Raw genomic sequence first — 24,078 nt, 5'->3', positions numbered from 1 at the left:
TACTAGCTATATAACCTTGGGCAAGTTACTTAACCCTTTCAATCCTCAGGTTCCACTACGACAAAATGGTACTATAAGAGTACATGTCTCAGAGGGTTATGTTGAAAAGTTAGTGAATTATAGCATGTAACATGCTTAAAAGAGTGCCCAGTCTACAATAGGTATTTCTCAGGGTTAGCTATAATTATTATTAATAATAAATCAATATTAATAATAAATCCTCACAGTAGCCCCATGACAGAGGTACTATTGTTATCCTTCTATGAGAGATGACAAAAATGAGGCTTGGGGAAATGAAATGATTGCCTAAGCTCATGCAGCTAGTAAGTAATCAAGTTAAGATCTAGATCCAGGCTCCCTCACTAACTGGTCTTCTTAACCACAGTGCTACAGGTCTTCCACCTTTTTGTGAATAGAAGCTGATTTTCTTGTCCCCAAAGCCTGGTGCTGAGGCTGAGCAGAGGAGGGAGGGGACAATGATAGCCAGCTGGCATTCCTGCACCCTTGGCCACTACAGCTAACCTCAGACAAGGACTGGGAGTACTCTAGGCAGCAGTCTCAGACCAGAGAAGTGGAGCTTGGAGATATATCAATAGGTTTTGATCCCCTGCTTAGGGACTGTGGGCCTAAGCTCCCAGCTCTCTGACTCTCAGACACTTGACCTATCCCTTGATTTTCCTCTGTCCAATTTCCACTTTAACTCAGCTCCTCAAGGCCCACATGGCCTTCGGGGCAGTCAGTTTTACTCTGGCCGAAGAGACAGCTGTCTTGAGGCTGACCCCTTTGTTCAGGAGAATTTGGTAAATCAGCAGTAATCCCTGATTCATGGTGACAATCAGCTCCTTGTCTGGACGGTCAGGGCTGCAGGAAATAACAAGTGGGACCACACCTGTTCTGGGGGTCTGGCACTCTAAAGCAAGCTGCTATGAATGGCTTAAGCTCCAGCCCGGGAAGCAGCTGCAGCCTGGAATCAGGGCTTTGTTAGCATAAGAATGGAGCCATCCATCCAGCCAGGATCCTTTTCTCCCTTCTCCCCTTCTTGCCTAAATCACCAGTCGTTCACCCTCATTGTGAGCAGACTGGTTTTGCATTTCTTTTCTCAACTGCACTGATCAATTTTTCATTTGTGGGAGAAGAGCATTTTATTTTCTTCAGACTTGGCCCAGGTGGAAGAGAAGTCTGTAGATCTATTTACTGTTTACCATGTTCTCACTCCAAGGGGCGGGGCAGCCACAGCACACAACTCCAGGAGGCACACTACACAGAGACTATAATGCAAATCAGGCCCCTGTAATTGTGCAAGGCACAGCCTGTGTGGCCCTGCTCCATGCTGGGGGATTTCTATAGAAAGGCTTCTAGCCCCTTGTTACTCAAAGTATGTGGTCCACGGACCTGCTACCTCAGCAGCACCTGGGAGCTTGTTAAAAATGCAGAAGTTCAGGTCCTACCTCAGACCTGCGAATCAGCAATCTGATTTTATCAGGACCTGGTGATTCGTCCACATGGCAAATTTTGAAAAGCACTGGACTAGAAAACATGGCTGCAAGTCTCAAATTTTCAATACTTGAAAGTCCTTAATATTTCAAATCAGAAAAATCATGGTTCAAATCTTAGTTCCATCAATTACTAGGTGTGTAACCTCAATCAAGTCACTTAACCTCCCTGATCATCAGTTTTCTCGTTTGCAAAAAAGACAAAAATAATAATGATAAGTTTACTGTGAGGGTGAATAACAAAAAAATATATATGAAAGTCACTAGAATACTGTTGGCATATGGTCATAGCCCAATAAATAATAGCTCTTATTATTATTTTGCTTGCTAGTAAAGAACACTACACTACCCGCTTTAGATGATTCAGATGTTGACTTGCCCAGCTATATATTAATCAGGAAGGCCTCTTTACTTCTCCTGCTATGGGAACTTAAAGCAGTAGTTTTAATTAACAATACCTCACATTGATATAGCACTTTGAAATTTTGAAAGCATTTCTACACTGATTATCTCCTAGCATCAAGGACTCAGGGTATCAGAGCTGAAGGGGAGCCCAGAGATCATCTAGTCCAATGTCCTTCTTGTTCATATGAGGATTGTTCAGTGACTTCCCCAAGGTCATACAGTAAACTGAGTGGCACAATCAGCATTAAAAACTAATTCTCAGTGCTTTTACTTAACAGCAGTTTAAAAAAAAATGTATACTTAGGGAGAAATGACACCAGAGGCTCAGATCAAGCCAGGGCATGGCTACAGATGACTCTCATGAACATTCTCTAAACTGGACAAATTAAGACTATTTTTATATCATGGGACTGGGAACTACCAGATATGTTGATGCCCAAATTTCCTTTTATAAGTGAGGGTGTACATTGTCCCCATTTCCGAATGTAGCCTGAACTCAATCACAGTTTGGGAGAGTGAAGGAGGGCCACTGTCCATGAACTACTCTGAGAACTAAGCTCACTAGGAATCAGTTCCCACTGAGGTCATGGCATGGGGGCTGGACAGGGTGTCATAAGGTTCTGCCAGTTTTGAGAAAAGAAACAGAATTTCATTTTCACAATGTAAATATGTAACAATCTTTGCTTCAGTGGACTATTCTGATGCTATTAAAAAGATAGCTTGAAGGAGGTTGCTGTAGAGGTAGGCACTCCAGTCAAGCAGCTATTATAACAGTCCAAATGAAAATCTAAAGAAGTGGCAATCAAGATGCAAATGAGCAAATAGATATCCTGGAGATAGACTCTGAAGGAAAGTAGGGTAGATGAAGGAGAAATCTAGGATGACTCAGGTTTCTAGTTTAGTGGAGTCAGAGTATACAAAAAGTCAAGTTCAGTTTTGGATATGTTGAGTGAAATTTCTAAGTAGAAACAGCTCATAGGCTAGATCTAGATCTGGAATTCAGAAGAGATATCTGTGGTGGGGTTATATATCTGAGAGTTATAAACATATAGATGGTAGTTGAAGTCACAGGCATGGATAAAACTTTCAAGAAAAATGTGAAGTAGTAAGAAGAGAAAGAGATTCCTAGGAACACTTATATTTCAGAACTTGGAAAATGAAGAAAACCTTAAGAAGCATCCAAAGAAATAGGTGGTGAATTAAGAAAGAATAGTATCATGGAATCTACCAGAGAAAAAAAATTTCAGGAAGGCTGGCACTATAAATTAATGACTCAGAAATATCAGGTAAGGTAAAAGACCAAGAAATGTTCATTATATTTATCACTGGTGTCCACAGCAAAAGATATTTCAGGAAAGCAATGAGAGCCGAAACCAGATTTCAGTAGACTTCGGAAGTGAATGAAAGGGGGCAGGGAATGGAGACAGACTAAGTAGACTACTTTTTCAAGAAGCTTTGCTGTAAAGGGAAGAAATGACATAGGGAGTAGCTAGAGAGGGAGGATATATGGTTGAAGAAAAGGTTTTAAAAGATAAAAGAGACTAGATATTTTGAATAGAGCCAATGGTAAGTAAGATGTTGAAGATCCATGCAATAGAGAAAAGTTTGGAAGAGGCAGAGGAGAGAATAGAATAAACATGGACACACATACTTCTAGGTTCGATGACACAGGACAGGGAGGAAGAGGCCCTGGAAGCCTCTATTTTCTCTATGAAATGGAAAATTAAGCCATCTTTTAAGGGAGACAGAGACAGAACTGGGTTTGGAGGCTGAAAGAAGGTGGTGAAGTTTGGCTTAAGCACTGAGAGGAATGTGAGATGTAGCTTACTGAGGTCACTTTGTGAGATTTCCAAGTAGTTTTAAGGGAACAATTGAGATTGGTTTCCTGCTGAGGTGTTGAGGAGGTGTTGAGGCATAGAACAGGAAGAGGCGGATGCTGGATTAATTCAGGGGGGTTTCACTCTGGTTGCTCATTAGAATCACTGAGGGGATTTAAAAAATACCTACATCTAAGTCTCATTCTATACCAATGAATTCAGGCACCAGCATATTTTTAAAAAGTGTCCCAGGTGATTCTAATGTGGAGCCAGAACCAAGATCTACTGAAATGATCTATGTTTTGGACTTTATTGAACTACTATAGCATGAGAAAATTGACACAGGAGAATTGTTAGAAGAAATGCACTATGCGGTTTAGGAGGGAAAAGAAAAGGAGAAGCCAGGAGGATTGATATTCGTGAAGACTTGAGTAGAGTCAAGAGATGAGAGATTTAGATGAGGTGGGAGAGAAAGTACAATTAGAATAAAGGAGCTAGATGTGTAAGCTCTTATAATCACAATACTTGAGTTTAAGATTTCAGTGGTTTGGGACACTGATAAAATACAGGGGTAGGCAGTAGGGACAGGTGGTCAAAAGAGAGTAGAGATGAAGGTGAATGAAGGTGAGTGAGGACAAGGAAACTTTGAATATAATTCAGTCTATCTCATTCTCTAGCCAGAATCCTTCTCTCCAATGGCTCACCATCTCAGAGTAGGAGCCAAAGTCCTTACAGTTTCCTATAAGGATCAATAAGACATGGCCCAAGATTTTTTCCCTGACTTCATCTACTACTCTCCTAATCACTAATTCAGCTTCATTCATACTGGTTTCCACTCAATTAAATACACTTCTGTCTCAGGCCATTTGCACATGCTATTATCTCTGCCTATAAGGTTTTCCCTCATTTCCTCCAGGTCTTTGCTCAAATATCATCTGCTTAGTGAAGGCTACATTATTGAAATTCCTTCTCGCATATATTCCTTTCTTCCAGAATTCCCTGTCTTGTCTCTTGCTTAAAATTTTCCATATGTTTATTACCATCTGACAGTCTATGTATCATTCTTATTTATCTATCTATCTATCTATCTATCTATCTACTGATTGGTTGATTGTCTCCCCCACTCCTGCCCTCCTGATCCTAACCTTCTCGAGGGCAGGAGTTTTTGTCCATTTGTTCACCAATATATCCCTCACATCACATTTATAACAGTGCCTGGTACATAGCAGAAACTCCATAAATATTTGTTAAAGGAATGATGGAACCATGAGTATAGGATGTTGGATGGATAATATATTGGGGGCTAATGTCATTCGGTATAAGAGCAGGACTCAGATTGGAGAGTAAGATGATAAGCCATGTAGCATAAGTTCAGAAAAGTGTTGGTAAATGAAGAGGACAAGAGTTGACAAAAAGAACAGTGGGTGGTGTAGATGGCGTGTGCCTCAAAAGAGCATTTATTTAATTTTCTTTCATTTCATATCTAAAACAACTTATTTTTAAAAAACAATAAACAATGAATTTATTTTTTATTTAATTTTGATGTCTGCCATTTTTCTTTCTTTTTTAGGATGGACACAAAAGGCCCAAAAATAGTGCCAGGGAATAGGATTGTATGACATCATCCCTCAGTTCTGTGGTATGTGCAACCTAGGAGAATGAGCAAGCCTACACTTGATAAAGCTGTGAGAGAATCGATGTGTTAAAGCAAGCAGGTGTCAATGGTTTGTAAAACTGGCTGCACATTAGCATCACCTGGGGTGGCTCTTAAACAGTACAGAAGCCTAGGCTCCATTTCAGGCCAATTGAATCAGAACCTCTGGGGACGGGGTCCAGGCTTCAGTCTTTGTTAAAAAGAACTCCTCAGGTGATGCTAATGTATATCTAGTGCTTCAACATGCTGGGTAGGTGACACCGCAAGAGGGCAAGGGCCAAGGGAGTTTGTTGAAGTGCAACAGGGGTCTTGAAAGGCACAGATGAAAAGCCTGGGAGAGAGGATGGTGCATGAAGAGAAAGCATAAAACATGTATGAGAATGAAACACTCCAGAAGAGAAAAGGAGATTCCATTTGGGGTAGTCAAAAGGTGGCATGAGTGGAAAAAAGCATTCAGAGGAATAAAGAGGCCTCAAAATTCTGAGTAGAACCCTTTTGGAAGAAAATCATTGAGGATGAAGTTTTTCCAGAACTGTAACTAACTAGGGAGGTGCAAGTCACCACCTAGAGCCAGTTCCAGATTTGGGGAATTCAGAAGGTACAGCCAGATCCAAGGGGGAAAAGGGTGGGTATGCAATTATTGCCTGTGGGTTTCTTTTGGTGGCCTTGAAAAATAAAAAGTGAAGTGGATCCTCAGGTGAACATTGCTACAGGCTGTGTGTTCTGTAATTGATAACCAGATCAGTCTTAGGTCTCCACCAGGAAAGATAGAAGGCAGGGAAAGTGGGGAACAGTTATGTTGGAGCTGCTTAAACTCCTGGACACTTGGAGGAAGGTGGTTTCCATGTTGTCCAGACTATTGGGAGTGGATGCAGCACAAGTTATGGTTAGGTAGAGAGCTGGACTGGCTAGACCAGGATCAGGTCCCTTAAAGTATGAACCTGGAGGCAGGGAACTACTAGGTACCCTTAATCCCACCAAGATGTTAAATATACACTCATCCCCTTCAAAGACCCCTGGGCGAGTGCTAGAGTATAGGGCAAGGCCTAATTCAGCTCCTCTTTGAAAAGCAACCTCAGAATTTTCTGGGTACTGGGCAGGGTGCTATCTCTGCAGACTAACTTATCACACAGCACCCCCTTGAAGCTTTCCCTAAAATGGAGCTGTAGTTCCAGTCAGTTCCCAGGTACAGCTGAAATGTTATTGATTCTGGCCTCCTGGCCCTTTGTACTTTGGTGGTAGGGCTGTTACATCTCTTTTTTTAGTGACTCATGGGATTGTCCATGCATGTCTACATCTGTGTGTAAAGTTTGTGGGGTTCCTGAGAATAACTGAACTTTTCCCTAAGGAGGAAGCAGGGATAGGCTGGGTTGTACACAAGGAGCTACTTGTACCTGCTTTTAGTTCCAGGGCTGATCCCTGAACCCAGGACATCTTAAAGTGTGATCCATGGGTCACCTGCATGAAAATTTCTTGGGATGGTTATACAAATGCAGATTCATGGGTTCCTACCTCAGAACTCAAGATCAGAGAACTCTTTGTAGAACTTCCGTAAGAATGGCATAAAAAACTTTTTTGTTTTCTCTTGATTGCACATGGTAATCCATCTATATTTGGTCTATTTTGTGACTAATCTAAGATTCTATAGCATGCTATTCATGATATGTGCTTTCAGATGCCACATGCTGAATGAAGCCCATGGCCACAAAGGCCCACACCTGCCTGAACAATTGAGGCCCTTTAGGCCACTTCTAATCATCCGCTCTGCTCACTCTGAGCTAGCCTGCACATTCCCACAAGGCCATTCTGTGAACACATAGCTTTTATTGCATTGTTGAAGGAAGTTTGAGGACCAAAATTAGATGTGCCCGGTGTATCATGCTGACACAGCAGCAATTGTTCAAAAGGTAATTAATGATTTAATGCAGTTCAAAGTCTGTATCAAAGCACATTTCTCTTTCAGAGCATTAAAAAAAAGCTTAATCCAGAGTCATGTCTGGTGACTTAGTGAGAAGAGTAAAGTTGAAAGAGAAAGGAGTTATTTCCTTAATTGATCAGTCAGTCAGTCTTCAATACATTATGTCTTCGGTGCCCTGGGGAATACAGACATGAGTAAGACATAGTCGGTGTCTTCAAAGAGTTTAAAAACTACCTAGGGAGACAACAAATACTCCTGTTAACTATCATCAAAACAAAGTAGTATAGGATATATGCTAAATGATCATTATAGACCAAATGTGACACAGAAGAGATAACTCTGAATCAGCTTCAGCCTATATCTCTCATGTCCATCAGTGGTATCGCCATTCACCTTGTTCAAGCCTGACACATGGAAGTCTTGATTGCTCCCTCTCCTCATCCCCCATATTCAGTCCATTAGCAAGTCCTTTTGGCTCTAGCTCTAAAATGTATTCTGAATCTGCTTGCTTCTCTCTATGGCCACTGTCACCCCCTAGTCCAGGCCACCAGCATCCCTCTTCCTGGACTATTGTCCTGGCCTCCTATCTGGCCTCTATTTCTCTTCTTGCCACTCTCCAGTCCAATTTTGTATAGCAGTTAGAGTGTTATTTTAAAAAATATAGATTAGTTTCATCTCTCACTTAAATATGTCAGTGACTCCCCAACATATTCAGCATAGAGAACTCTTTATTGTGGTATGCAAGACCCTGCATGGTTTCCAACCTCATTGATAACCATCTTCTCTTTAGTTCACTGCCTCTTCCAGTTGCTTGAATATGGCAAGCAACCACCTCAGTGTGTTTGCACAAGTTGTCCCCTTTCATATAATGTTCTCTTAATATTTATTCATCTTTCACTTCCCAGCTTAAATGTTCCTTTCCCTAAAAGGCCTTTCTTGATTCCCCTCCTATCTAAATTGTCTCCCTTATTATTGTGTCTCATACCATTCTGTTCTTTTCCTTCATAGCATTTATTACAACTTATAATTATATATGTCTGGGTTTATTTGTTTAATGTCTGTCTCCTCAACTAGACTATGAGCTCCATCAGGTCAGGGCCTGTGTCTGCTTTGCTTATAATCATATTCTAAGTGCCTAGTACAGAATCTAGTATATAATAGATGTTCAATATGCGTCCTTGAGATGAAAGGATGGAATAATAAAGAAGTGAGATGGTCTGAGAAGGACTTTTGGAGAAGAATCAGTAGAACACCATGAGCGAAGGCATGGAAATGAGTATTTGTGTGCAAAATGTGTTCTTGGGATTGAGGTGGGTATAGCTGGAGGACTAAAACTCCAGGCAAAGAAGTGTGACCCTTATTTGGTAATTTCCACCATGCCCTTACCCTAGCCTGATCCCAGCTATCCCCAAAACAACCCAGGGTGGGAAGGATGCACCATTCCTCTTCTGCTGCAAGAAGTTAGGGTTGCCATGGCCCTTACATCTCCAACCAGGCCCAAGGCCTCAGCAGGATTCAGAATGAGCAATGTCTGCTATACTCAGGCAGTTGGTGGGAAAGTGGAAATTGTGGTGAGGAAAGCTTGGTTGTCAAAGAACATCGAAAGTCCTCTTGAGTCATACAACTCCTTTTAAATATCCCATAGGTATCCAGGTTCTCATCTGACCCTTACTACTCAAGGCCAACAAATATCTCTAGTAATAATAATAGTGCCTACCTCATAAGGTTCTTATGAGAATTAAATGAGAAAATACATACAAGGTACTTAGAATAGTGCCTAGTATATGGTAAGCACTCAATAAATGTTAACTATTATTATTCCTCTTCTGTAAAATGGGAATTCTAATAGTGCCTACCTTCCAGGATTGTTGCGACTATTAAATGATATAATACATGTAAATGCTTAGCATAGTGCCTAGCACATAATAAGCACTCAAATGTAAGCTATCAGCTAGTATTACCATTATTAATAACACCACCAGCAGTAGCAACAATAATATTAAATAGTTAAGGGAAGAAATAATGAGGGTCGATCTAAGGAAGACACATTTGGAAATTCAATGAGAGCAGCATATGCCTGAAATGGTCACTCCGGGGCCCCAAGGTAGGGATTAATGCATACAGAAAGGCTCAGAGACTGGTACGCCGCCAGCAGTGGGCCGGCCAGGTTGCTTGGTCACCAGGTTGAGGCAGGTGATGCTCTGGGAGGTGGCCCCCCTCAAGGCAGGCCCTGTCACCAAGGCTCAATTCCCAGCTCTATTGATCAGGTAGGAATTGTCACTATGGTAACATCTGGTTACCTTACTTGATGTATTACTTGGGGAGGAGATGCAGGGCTCTCCAGCCTGTTGTCTTGGAGGAATGCCAGAGGGAATACACAGCTGGTGGGGCTGCCAGGAGAGGTGTGGGAGGGGCAACTAACAGAACTTTGTGCTCCTCAGGGCTAGGCCCTTGGGGGAGTTGCTAAGCGGCATCTGCTTTGTCCCCATTTTTGTTACTTTGTGAACCATTTTTGCGCTTAGGAGTTAGCTTCTATCTAGAAGCAGCCCATATGACAGTGCGCTAAGCATTAACATGTATTATATACCTCTGTCTCAAGAGGTCCCCATGGCAAGAAGGCCACCTCCTCTGTTCACTCCAAATAATGTATACCTCACAGACATCAGAAACCTCTGCTGGGATAGGAACAAGGCCCAAAGGTGGCCTAGACACTGAAAAGTCAGGGACAAAAGGGTTTACAGAGTCACTGAGGTTGGAAACTGACTGATAATAACAATACCTTTTTGAGCACTTCTATGTATCAGGCAGTGTGCTGTGAATTTTGCAAGAATTATCTTGTTTATTTCTCAAAAACCCCTAAGAGGTAGGTACTATTAGTAGATCCATTACAAAGGTAAAAAAAAAAAAATGAAGTTTAGAGAAACCAAGTGATTTGTCAAAAACGTCTGGGTACACACACCTCTCCAGAGAGCTCCATGCTCTCAGAATAATTAGTAATAACAATAATAATAATAATAATAGCTGCCATTTATTGAGCATCAACTATGGGGCAGACCCTTGACATGTGATATCTCTTTGATTTCATACCATAACTCTACTAAGTAGGTACACTTATTACTCTTTCCATTTTACAGAGATAAGACTGTAAGATGGTTAAGAAACTTTCCAAGATCACTTAGGTAGTAGGAGCTAGAACAAGGATTTGAACTTCAGCAAATAATTCTAGCTCCTAGTCCTTTAACCTTATACTACTTTCTCTTTTTCTTCAAGACAGCTCTTTTGCCAGGTAAAACCTAAAGACAACCACTTAAAACATTTGTTTTCCAGTGATCTGATTGTTCTACTATCTCCATGAAAAAGGGAGAATCAGGGTTATTACAGATGGGGAAACTGAGGCATCATGAGACATGGAGCGAGTGACAGAGGCCTTACAAGATCTTGATGTCTATAGAATCTCCTGACTGGAAACGACTCTAAAGAGGACAGACACTTCAGAAGATGGGTAGAAGTCTTCATCTGAAGGCTCCAACTCAAAAGAAGATTTTAGAGAAATAATGGTCCCTATAAGATCTTTCCAGGGGAGAGTCAAGAAAGAGAAAATAAGTTTTTGTGCAGCAGTTTTAAATTGATCAAAGTACTACAGTCAAAGTGAAAAGGTGGACTCCTTCAAAGGCGGTATTAGGTTAGGGTTTGAGGATGGACTTGGTCCCATGGGTATATTCTAGCACTCTCTGTGCATGGATTTATCATTGTGTTCAGAAGTTTAAGTCATATCAATCCTACTTCAATGAGTCTGCATTTCTCAATGCCAAATATCCCTTGCTACATGCTACAAGCTTGATAATGAAAATCAGACAGTAAGAACTTGGGTGAGCTGGAAACTAATCCAAGCCAACTGTTGTACATCCTATTCTGAGCCCTCCTCTTGGCTATTTCCCCCTATGCAGTCCATTTTTAACCGAAAAGCATCCAGGAAGTCACTCCTGACCTTGACCTCTGGTTGTCTATACCCTTGGCATCAGCTTCTTGATGAGAGTGGAAGGAGACAAATAATTATTTTTCATAACCCTATGCTCTACGAAAATAACAATAGTCACAGGGTTCTCAGGAATTTACTTCTCAATGCCAATGTTACAGGTTTACTTAGTTATCAATTATCAAGAATCAAAACCAATCTCTCAGCCCCATCCCTACAAGGATACATAATAGTCCTGGCAATATTATTCTTCCATTAAAAGGAGCTCCCTTTCTTTCATGGTGTTTGAAGTTACTCAGACTCTTCAGGCTCAGACTCTTCACGCCCAGGAAAATCTGTTGCTTCATACATTCACATTTGTTATAACACAGCCTTATTGCTGTGGGGGACTCTTAACAGCAGAATACTCTGTTTAATCATTCAGGCCCCAGGACCAGACGGACAGACCCACTTTGCCAGTCACCAGCAGAATAAGCATATGTAAGTTGCTTCACTGTTCTGAGCCTTAGTTTCCTCCTCTGTAAAATGAGAATACTAATAGTATCTACCCAATAGAGTTGTGGAAGGGATTCAATGAGATAATGCACAGCAAGAGAGCATCATAGTACCTGGCACACAGCTCAATAAATGGTAGCTATATACAAAAAGGAAACTTGGTGTCTCTGAAAGTTTGCCTTAGAGAAGTCTTTCTTTAGCTCCAATTTCCAAGGACTGAGGGCTGAAACATAAGAAAATAAGTGGAGCAAAGTGGTGGATAGTGATGCTGACTCCTTTCCTTTTGGCATTTAGAGGGCAGAGTAGTATTGAAAGAGTGTCTATGGCTGAAGGAAAACAAATCGCTGATGTGAATAAGGGAGGGGTGATGGGTGGAGAGAAGGTGTTTAAAGTGTAGTGGGGAAGGGGGAGGTTAGGGCATAAAAAGCTAGTGTGTTGAAACCCCATGAAACAAGAAAAGCTACTGCAACACTGTGTGTTTAATGAAGGTAAGAGAAAACAGTGTAAAGTTTAAAAAAGTCAAAGGAGGCACAGAAACTTCAAACAAGATATAAAGGTGAACTTGGGCAGAAAGGGTAAAAGTTCTAGAAACTTCTTTGTATATTCTCAGAAACACTTCTACTGAAGACTGTGTGCCAAAGGGCCTGGAATATGCTCATTATTGAATAACTGGTCAGTGTATTCATCCAGACTTGCTCTTATTAAAAGAACATTTTGCTCTCTACTCACCTCTGCATAAACCAACTCCGGGGAACTAGGTCAAAAATTAGCCTTTCAAATGCAGTCTGTTATCATAGGTTTCCAAGCCAGAGTTACTGAGAAACTTGGGCCTTACCATTTTGGAAAATGGTTTCATTTCCTCAAGCCAGAAAGTCCAGGAGATCTCGTCTCCTAAAAGTCACCGCGGGAAGGGGTTACGACTTTCTCTGAATCACCTAAGGAGCTAGTTAACAATAGATTTTTGGGGGGTCCACTCTTGGAGTCTCAGATTCAGTTGGTTGAAGTGGGAATTCAAACATATTTTTAAAAGTATACCCAAGTGATTCTGTAACAAAGCAAGCTTTGACTTTGGAGACAAGTATGCTTTGTTTAAAAGGAAAGTAACAGTAGAGATAATCTATTCCTAACTGTGTCCTCATTCTATATGTGAGGATTCTGGGGCTCAGAGACATTTAAGCACTTGTTCAAGGTCACATAGGTTAATTGGTAACAAAGCCAGAACTAGGATCCAGGTCTGCTACCTCTCAATGCACTGTAAGCTCCATCTACTGAATCCCTTTGCTTTTTAATGAAATTGTTCTTTCCAGTTTAGGTATGGAGACAGATGTCCCTCCCGGTTCTAATCAGAGTTATAAAGTAATGCTACCTTTGTGAAATAATTAATTCAGTAGAAAATGAAACATGACAATCTCCAGTTGTACTAAAAGCATCAAGTACAGTTTTAAAAAGAAAATAGGACCCTTTATGACCATACATGATTTATGTGTAGAGACCAAATTTGTGGCTATAAAGGTTCAGTTTTAAATTATTCAGTGTTGAAGAAGAAACACCCTAGCTTTAAGATGGGACATTCATTAGGTTAACAACTAAAGCCTTTTTATTTTTAAGCATCGAAGATTAATAATTATATTTTCTGGCCATTGGTTCCTCACTCTAGTTCAAACCTTTAAAAGAATTATAAATTTATGTGTGTGTGTGTGTGTATGTACCTAATGCACATATTACATAGGGTTCTAAAGCTATTTGCCAAATACCAAGATTTTGAGTAAGTGAGAAACATCAAATCATAATTGTCAATTATTCAAATAATCCAAATTATTCCTTTGAGGACAATAACTCACCCATCTTCTGACAGCTCAAAGGCATCCTAGGGGTGGGCTGTGCATTTACCACACCAGGTAAAGTGAATAATGGGTAAGTACAAAGGGCATTCAGAAATTTATCAAATTAGGGAGCTGCACTTTAAAGGTACCTGTATTTATCTCTAGAGAAGAGTTACCAAATTTTAGCTACCAAGTGTTGGGGTTGGGGTCTTTGTCTGGAGCCTTTTCCAGAAATGTCGAACTCTCAAAGTGTGTCTCCTTTCTACATATGTCTTCTCCATCTGTAAAGTAGATAACAACTGTTGCCACTCTTTCATGCTCCCTCCACTGCTCTGCCACCCCCAAGGGATTTTAAGGTTGCTACTGACTCTCTTTAGACAAAGTAGTTCTTCAGCCACACAAACACTCTGATTTTCATCTTCTCCTAATCTATAGACCCTACCCTTGTCCTAAAGCAAATACCAAATTCCTCTCGACCATACCTGGATGTTGGCAGAAAAGAGATAACAAGAAGCCCAGGCAGAGTAAGGTGGAATGCTACAGCTGTACCTGTTTGCCACTATTCCCTACACAGAGGATGACATCATTGTTTATTTCTGTTAGAATAACTTCTCTTGGGAAGGCGTCAAACTTGTCCTCTTCGCAGGAAGCCAAGTTGGATAGAAACTGACTACTACTCAGCACTCAGTTTCTGGAAAACTCTGGAACTAATCCAGCTGACCTCAGAGGTCAGTGAAGACGTGGCTGTAGCTTTTCTCCAAGTGTCTTACATGGTAGATCTCTAAAGTTAGTTTGCCATTGTCTACTGCTGTGGCTGCTGTCAGCAGAAATGACCCTAAATGGCCATTCATTTCACAGTGAATTTAGAGGAATTTGATGTTGGAAAAAGCTTTCGACACAGTTCTTCTAGTTGGATATAAATTTAAAAGTATGTTTGCTTAAATAATTGAAAGTGAAGCATGCCTTACATGTATTTCATGGGTAGTTAGGGATTTCTGTTTCAAAACTTTTGTGGTGCCAAATATGAATTCCTGCCTGGCACTTGATTTAAGAAGCAAAACCTGAATTATCAGAAGACATCAAGATCAGGAGCAGAGTGTAATTTTATATCCTGTGGTTAGATTGTAAATTGGTAAAAAAAAAAAACTGCAGAGAACAATTTGGCAACATATAGAAAAATTAACTGAACAAATTCAGTCCTGGGAATTTATATTAAGGAAATAATTAGCCAAATGCATACGATATAAACCAAGCATGTTTACTGTGGCATTGTTTGAGTGCTCATAAAGAAACAGTGATAATTATGATTTTAAAAAATTAAAAAATTTTCTTTACAAGACACTAAAATCAAAGTTAAAAAGATAAACAATAAACTACTTAATATGTTTGCAACATAGATAAGTTAAATAGTTACTGTCTAAAATATATAAAGAGATCTCAGTTATAAAAACAAGAAAGAACAACTCAATAGAAAAAGAGGCAAAAGATATGAAATGGCAACACGGAACTACAGATGGCTAATAAACATATAAAAAGATTTTCAGCATCAAAAGATATTTTTGCACCTATCACATTGTCTAAGATTAAGAGACCAATAATATCTGAAATTGCTGAAGAAAAGCGTGAAGAAACAGCCACTGTTGGCGGGAATGTATATAGCCATGGCCTCCCTAGAAGGCAATTTGGCAGGCTTTACCAAAACCAAAGATGGGCAAACCAAACTCTAAACCAGCAAGTACACTACTGTGAATTTATACTGCAAAAACACTTGTAATAGTATGTAGAGATCCATGTAAAAAAGTTATGTTGCACCAATATTCAATAATTTTAAAAATCAGAAATAATGTAAAAATTAATAAATGTTGGATTAAAGAAGTTATGTCACAATTGTATAAGAGTATTATGTACCTACTTTTTCAAATGAAATAACTAGAGGTATGCTGGCAGGAAAAACCTCTTGACATATAGTTCAATGAAAAGAATGTTGAAGAACAGTATCTGAAGCATTGGTCACACCTTTTATTATTCTATGCACATGAATACACACATGAATGTTCATAAAAACATGCACAAAATGATACATGCCAAATTGTGAACATATTGGGGGATCAGTGATGGAGAAGCCAGGAACGTTCTACTTCATATTTCTATTTTTACAAGCATAAGGATATGTTATTTTGATCATAAAAATGCTTTTTTTAAACAAGAAATAAGGCAATCTGTGTCATTTTCCCACAATGCCCAGCTCCCACTTGAAAATGTCCTATTCAAGGACATGGTGTCAGTATCTAAGACAATTTCTAATACCCAAAGTCATAAGCTTTTGCTTTTTAGAATTAAACTAGGGGGAAAAACGCTGGAAAGAAGTGGAAGGTTGTCACAATCTTTTAGAAAAAAAATTTCATTTCATGAAATTATGGCATAATTGACATGCTTTCTAGAATTACTTCCCTCTCCCATCCATCCAAATCTCCTACTGTTCTTCCTGCCATGCTAGCTCATTTCAATTCCTTTTGTTTTCACCTGAAATCCAGGATTCAATACCACTCTTCTATCCTAAAGTAATTCCACCTTAACTCATCCTCCCCCAGTCTATTTGTCAGAAGGCTCATCTCAGTATTTCTAATTACCTCCAAATTAAGATTAACAATCTCAGTTCTAGAAATCTTTAGTATTTAGGGAGCATCTATAAGTTACCTGAGGCTATATACCAATACCAAGAGCCAGCAGAGCAGGAGCGGTTGACCTAGATGTCCCTGAAATTACGTGCACATGTTAGTGGATGTGAGTCTTTCTTTAGAAAGTGGATCAATAGCTTTTTTTGGACTTTCAAGCAGGTATTTGGTCCATAAAATGTTAATAACCACCAAGGTAGAGGGACTGGGATAATCAAATCACCCACTGAGTACCTAGGCAAAACACCCAGTCCTAAGGTTTTCATCTGGCTGCTTAGCTTGGTGATTCAGACAACTATATACTCAAGAAGAATGGAGAGAGAGTGGGGAGAGGAAGTATGGCCTTCCAGGGCTCCACTAGAAACCTGTCTCTCTGATAAAGCTGCCACATAGAGCCCATATAACTGAGGCCTAAACATGGCCTCCAAGTCCCAGTGAATGAACCAATCCACACTCCCCCTGAACTACATAAGAAGATAGCTATTTCTAGTAGAAAGAGCATTAGCAGAAGGCAGATATTAGTTCTAACCTTTAAGATGACTTCTGTTCTGTCATGCGGTAGCTGTGTGACCTTAGGCAATTCACCTCACTTCTCTGGTCCTCATTTTCCTCATCCAAACAGAAGGGTTGCAGCACACACACTTTGAAAGATACTTTTTATCTCCACCATTCTATAAATCTCCCCTACTAGACAGGAATTTCCACTAAACTTTCCAGAACAGAGAATGACTTCACTCTCACCTTTTAGTATCACAGTTTACTCTGTGGCTAACCTAAATCCTTCCCACTGAAAATGAAGCTTGCTGCTTTCTTGCAGATAATGATTGGTCCATGTATAGAGCACTGTAAAACTAGTATTCTAATGCCTGAATATCAATCTCTACCCTAAGCTCAATTTGAAATGATTGTTCTCAATAACTCCATTCTTCTTTCAAGGTACCTTGTAAGGAAAAGAGGTTGAGGGAATTAATGAAGAGTCAAGGGAATCAGGGGTCAATAGTCGCACGAGTGCTTTTTCTTATGCCTTTACATTTCCTTAAAGATGGCCACACCTTCTTATTGGAAAAATGAACCCTGAAAACTGTGCTCAAGATACCTCTTCTGCAAAAGGGGCTCCAGCCCAGACTGGGTATTGAGGGCACTGGAGATGAGCCCTGTAGCAGCTATCTTCCAAGATGGCCTTTCAGAACTGCTTCTGCAAAAGAATGAATCTGAAGGATAAAAGCAACTTTCCAACTAAACTTAATTCACCCCCAGGGTTCTCTGGTCAGCAGGGTGTGTTCAGATTGATGAGATTTTTCTTGAGGCTGTACTGATGATACTTTTAAAGCAGGAAATGAAAGGCCACCCTGTAATTTTTAGGATGTGAAAGGAAATAAGCCCAGAGAACTGAGTCACCCATGGTTGAATGAGGATAGGTCTTTCCAGTCAAATCAGAGCAGAGTGCTGAGGCAGTCTGCCCAAAAACACAGACAAAAACAGGATTTGGGCCTGAACTATTAGGATAATTGCCTTAATTCTTCACTTCCATTTCATAATAACTTTGAGTTTATACAGAGTCTTTCTTCTAAGAAGCTCAAAATACTTTCAGAGATATTATTTTAGTTGTCGTTACAGCATCAGTCAGTGAGAGTAAAGATTATTATCAACCTCATTTTATACCTGGGTGAAGGCAAGCCTAGAGGGGTGAAGCAAATCATCAAGTTTGCCCAGCAAGGTACTGACAGTCTCTGAACTCAGCAAGAAATTCTCTTGCCCAGCATTGCCAAAAGAACGTTCTTCTCAATACCCATCCAGCAAAATGCTTGATGGAACACCAAGTACTGTGGACAAATATATCTGGGAAATTCTGTATATTCCATTCTCTTGGAGAGTCACAATATGCATTACTCTAAAGCCCTGCAGTAAATAAACCTGCTTCTGTTTAAGCAAGAATCTCTCAAATTAAACTTGACCACGAAACTCTGTGTGTTTGCATGCACACACATACACATGACACCTACCAGCACTTGTGAAATTAGCCTTTTTTAGAACACGCATTGGGTAGCACTTGTCTGGCCACTAAACTGACCTGGGTATCAGTATAGCAGACAGATCAATTTTACTCTATCCAACATGTGGGGATGCTTCTTAGAAATATTGCCTGATACCTTGTGGTATTGACAGCCAGAGAATAAAGGACCTTGATGGGCCGAAAGAACCCCAGGCCATCATGTCCTTTGCAGCCTGGCATTGGCCAGACTAGGGACGAAGCTGATTCAAACTCAACTATTTCTGCTAGAATTCCTTTCAAATAGAACCCAGGGCTATTTTTGGTCTTAATTTAAGGGAGGAAATGTTCAGGATGCTGGTTCAAGCCCTCAGAGCTTACACGCTCTCAACTAGCATAATTTTGTGCCCACCAGGAACTTCCAATAAAAATTACCCATTTCTTGGGTTCATTTCCAGTGCCATTCATCAGCCCATGCAATCAGAACCAACACAAAAAGAGAAGAGACTCCGAATGTGCCCCTCTTCTGGCTTAATTGCATGAGTATTATATTAGTCATCATATATTTCAAAACTAACAAACAGCATGGAATCTTGTGCTATTATTAACTACCAGTGACACTACTAAAAGTACCTAAAATGTAAAAGTCCTTGAAGACTCTGTCCTGGTTCATGTGTATTTTATACACGATTAAAAATATGAAAGATCACAAACAATGGATTTAATTTTTTAATGCTATTTTCATGTTTTCTTATAGTATTTATTAAATATCCACACTGTGAGGGAAAATTCCTCCATTAAAATGGTAATTTTTGTGCAAAATATAAATGTAATATAGGTATACCTTTCGTTGGTATGCCGTCCACCAGCAAAAATTCTGTGTAAATGGATTTTTGGTAAAAATATGCATGGTAAATGTCAGGGGGCACTATTCTTTAAGATGATATGATTATGAACCCTTTCGTAAAGCAATAAACTCTGCAATGTGAATACTGTCCATCTACTTCATTTGCCTTATAAATCCATATTTACACATACCATATGTTTTGCTTTAAGCAAAACACACTAATATTAATAAGTGAGCTATAATTTCTTAAGATGGGGATGCATTCTGATCCTTATCAGTCTTCAATACTGGCTCCTTTTGGATTCACCATTAATCACAATCCTAGTCCAGGAAGATTCATTTTGAGTTGGTTGAGAATGTGACAGTAATACTTCTGAGGACTCCCTGTAGTCTTATTTAACTATAACCCCTCTGCCTTTAGACATGTTGTTCCCTCAATTTAACCACCTGGTGAATTAATTCCTCAAAACTCACTCAAATGTCACTTCCCTTTGAAGCCTTTCTTGATTCCACCCCCCACCCCCAGCCATGCATCCCTCTTCTGTGCTCACAGAACCCTGCCTGTCCCTTGTCATACTCTAGTGTAATCGTCTGTTTACATACTCTACTATAATTATCTGTTTACACACTCTATCTTGCCAACCAGACTGTGCACTCCCTGAGAGCTGAAATGATGTTTTATTCATTTATTCATTTCTATACTTTCAATACTTAACATGACTATGGGCACATAGCAGGTGTTTAATAAATGTTGGTTGTTTGAATGATCACTATACTTAACTGTATATTTAGGACCCTGAAAAAGCAATTCTTTATTAAAACCACAAATAAAAGTGTCAGAGAGAAGGTTTTGCAGTTTTGTTCATTTTTACTGATTTATTTTTTAAAAAAGACCATATCAATTCGCACCTTATGGTTTAAGGGGGAAAAAACCTCTAAACCAAATCCACAACTAATACAGAGGTGCATTTAGTATGTTCCTTTTTCTCCAAACATAAAGCTACATCCTAGCCCACCACTAACATCACTGCAGTAAAGAAAGAAATAAGGACACACTAATTAAAGGGGGGAGGGTTACTACAGAGATCACTGTAAGAGCTTTGGCTCCTCATTGGCTGAGAGAAGGAAATCCACTAAGAAAGTTGGGCATCTTTGGGAGAACAAAAACGGTGTCCATTAAGTCTTGGTCAACTCGCTAGAAATTTCTGCATACGTAATATCCTATGCAACAGCCCCAGCTGGGGGGATCCATTACTTTGAAACCATCATGGCCCTTCCAATGTGGGCAGAACAGGTTGGACCTGATCCGTGTGCATATTACTGCAATCTGGCTTGGCATGGGTTGATACCCAAGGACATGCAATGCCAGGAGTAGCCCAGCCCCATGGTCCGCGCGCTCGTGCGCACGCGCGCGCGCGCGCGCACACACACACACACCACCCCAACTCACACTCACTGAATCCCACACAAAACCCGCACCATCTCCGCGGCACACACCACTGCATTCCCGTGTGCCCTGTCACACACAGGGAATGCCCCCTCATATTTTCTCATTTCTCTAGTCTGCCCGGCCCACATCTCCATACCACCGGCCGTCCTCAGCTTAGCCTCGAACTGAAGCTGGTGAGGACTGGTTTTTGTTGTACGTAACAAAGCCTCATGCACCCAGGTGCCCTGCTGGATCGATTCCATCCATCTCTCCCCGCCCCAATCATGAGCTCCCAGTACAAGAGAAAGCTCAGCTCTGGGAAGCGGATGCGGAGAGTGGGGGTGCAAAGAAAAAGAGCCTTAGGGGTGGGCGGGGGCAGGAGTCTGGACATCTTTGGTGGTCTCTCACCGTGAAGCGAGAGAGACAGAGAACTGGCAAAGGGACCGAGCTGCCTTCTCAACCCATCGCACCACATCTATTCATAGAAAAAGACTAAAAACTGAAAAATAATCTACCCTCCCGTCGGCCTCGTGCCCTCCCAGCGGCTCTCGGAGCCACCTGCGCTCCAACAGCCCGCAACAAAGCGTCCCCATACAGACCTGTTCCAGCCTCTTCGCGGCGAGAGCGAGGGGGAGCCGCTGCTGAGGGTTCTGCCTTTCGCCGCCAGGCAGGAGGCGCAGGGAATGGGAGGAGGAGCAGGAACTGGGGGATGAAGGAAGACGAGAGGGTACAGGAGACACAGCAGCGGCGGCGGCGGCGGCTGTAGGAGAAGGAAGAGAAGGAGGAGGAGGAGGAGGCTGCTACTGTGGCAGGGGCTGAGAATGCTCTGGTGAGAGGCAGGGCTGGGTGCGCGGGGCGTGGACTCACGTGCGCCCCATGGCCCCGGGATGCGCGCGCGTCTGGGTGTGTGAGAGCATCTGGGTGTATTTTGACTGTGATTATTCTAATTCCGACCTAGTCTGGAACTTGTGGTTCCTGCAGCTAGGCGGAAATGAAACCTTTTCAGCTTCCAGAGCCTGAAGGCCTGCCCGGGGATGGGGGTTGAGGATGAGAAAGCGAGGGCAGGGAGAAGTTCAGAGCCCCAGGCCTGCCATTAATGTCTACATCCTTTCCTTCAATCTTCTTTCTGGGCACTGGAAGCTTGCAGACGCTTATATCTCTGGAAAGCCTATATAGCCAAAGAGGATAGAAAGAGACCCAGGACAATCACTATCACTATCACACTGTATTGCATGAGCACTCACGTTGTGCTGAGTGCCGTCTGGACCACCTAGAAGGCAACTTATTTTCTAATTTGGGATTGACTTTCATGAGCTGAGGTGCTCATAACTTCATACAGGATCTACATCCCACCTTTTCTCCTGTCTCTCATTCCATTATTGCAGTATCTCTGCTTATAACCAAGGTGGCATACAATTAGTTCTCTACTTTTTAATCTGCTTACCCAACCAGCATTACCCTGGTTTACAGCTTCACTGGTGTCAAGAAGTCACTTAATCAACATGCCACTCCTCCTCCAGCTGTGGGGTACTTAGTTTTGATGAGAACCAACTCTGGTTTCCTGGAAGTCAGAGCTGAAGATCATCATGGATCCAGCTAGAGACCCAGTTTGAATCTACACCCTTAAGACTAAGATAAGGGAAAACAACTGTGAGAGTCACAACTTTTCCCCCTGAGTCAATTCTCGGTGAATCCCTTAGTAGAGCCCTGCTGAAAGTCTCCTTCCTGCTGGTGACCTTTTGAGCGTTTCACTTCGTCTGGCCTAATGGCTTATGCTTGTAGAGCACTTTGGGATTTACAAAGCACTTCCTAATAATGAGATTTCTACCATATTATCTCTGTGAATTACACAAGGAAAATATCATTATTTGTATTCTATAGATGAAAAAACAGAAAAAACAGATTCAGCAAGATTAAGTGGAATTGCCTAACATTATAGGCTAATAGCTGGCAGATTCAGAATTGGGACCCAGGAATTCAGATTTCCAGGCCAAAGTTCCTTTTTAAAATTACATCTTGGAAAGAAATTACAAATTCATCTCCTGATCTTTATGTTGGAGGTAAATGGTTTAGTGCATCCACTAAGTTAAAATTGTTAACTAAAAATAGATTTTGAAAAAGGAAGTCAGTTAGTTTGATACATTCAGGTACAACTCACAAGTTAGTATGCAAAAGAGTTAAAGACTTATAATCCTCAGTCCCCAATCAGGAGACATAATTATTCCTTTCATTCTGCTAACAGCTACTGTAAGAATAATTTGAAATGAAGGTACAGAAAGGAAACTAGAAAGAGGGTATATTTGAATTTCCTGGGGTGATAATCTTGTAAATGTTTCCCCCACAAACTAGGTCTTTGTCCTTTAAGTCATGAGAATGAATCATTGTTTGCCTCCGAGGGAGGAAATCTGTTTACCACACAGCAGCCTGGGTAGTCCCAAGAATGTGCAAATGGATATCAAGCAAAAAAGAAAGGCTTATGCAGGGGGCTAAAGCTCCATTCTTGAGTAAGGCAACCCTAGGTATAGAAGTATGAGAACAAAATGGACTGATAACAAGTGCCTGAGACAGGCTCTATAAATGATAGTTATTATTAGAAAAAAGAAAAGTGACAACTTCATTAATAGACCTTTCATCATTAAAGACAGAAATTATTTTTTTGCTAGTAATACCTCAACATTCATAGAATGCAGAGGAAAAGAGTGCTTTTTTTTTCCAGGATAGAAGAGATCAAGTGCTGGTGATAAGCGATAGACATGATAAACAAATAGAGATGAAGGATTCTCTGCAACTGCTGAGGACCAACATGGAACCAAGAAAATAACAGGATTGGAAGAGGATGGTGAAAGTGGGCATTTAGGATTGGGCAGGGAATTGTGACCCAGATTCTTGATACTCATGGTTATAGTAACAGAGTGGGAGAATATGCCTATTATGTTTTTGTAATAATGTACATGGTTTACTCAAACAAGCTCTGTTTATCAAAAGATCTAATAAAGAATTCCATTCAAAATTTATCAGCAATACCTGCATCTGACATTCATCCAGGGACTCCCTGTTCTGATTTGGTACCAAAAAGAAACTATTCTTGTTTGAGCCTTGCCAAGCACAAAGAGGTTGAGTCATAACAATGCTCAGAGCCAAGCTGCAGAAAAATTGTGAAGGAGGTGAAATCTGTCTCTGACACCCTTCCAGTTTCTCTGTCTTTCATCCTTTCCTTCCTACTTCCAATCTATGGACATCAAAATTCCTGCCTTTCCCAACCAGGATAAAGTGACCTGGTTTATTCATTTACAACAAAGTGCCTTTATGTGTTTCCCTTCTCAAAAGGAAGACTAGCAGGAAGAGACAATACTAAACCAAAGGAAATGGATCACTAATAGTAGAAGTTTAGGAATTCTGGGTGGTTAAAATTCCTTAGGCACTCTCAAGTCATTTCAGTATGAGACTTTCTATAGATAAGATTAGACCTTGGAATTTTCTTTTCTTTTTTTTCTTTTTATAAATTTATTTAAATTAGTTTCAAGTATATAGTACAGTGGTTAGACATCTATATTGT

The 24,078-nt window shown here is 40.7% G+C and overlaps 1 protein-coding gene across 3 annotated transcripts in view; it reads right to left on the bottom strand.

Annotated features, from left to right (window-relative positions):
- Positions 1 to 21,504, bottom strand: part of PAK3 (p21 (RAC1) activated kinase 3) — a 281,213-nt gene extending 259,709 nt beyond the window's left edge. For 2 of the 3 annotated variants that reach the window (XM_036226629.1, XM_036226631.1), the window contains exon 1: positions 21,122 to 21,346. The gene's annotated coding sequence lies outside the window, so the exon portion shown is untranslated. Of the gene's footprint in view, positions 1 to 21,121 lie in introns of all 3 variants that reach the window. The other variant, XM_036226636.1, reaches the window with a different exon arrangement.
- Between the last annotated feature and the right edge of the window lie 2,574 nt (positions 21,505 to 24,078).

Source organism: Rousettus aegyptiacus, unplaced genomic scaffold (assembly GCF_014176215.1).
Source record: "Rousettus aegyptiacus isolate mRouAeg1 unplaced genomic scaffold, mRouAeg1.p scaffold_m13_p_9, whole genome shotgun sequence".
Taxonomy (NCBI): domain Eukaryota; kingdom Metazoa; phylum Chordata; class Mammalia; order Chiroptera; family Pteropodidae; genus Rousettus; species Rousettus aegyptiacus.
This window is presented reverse-complemented; position numbering and strand designations above follow the sequence as displayed.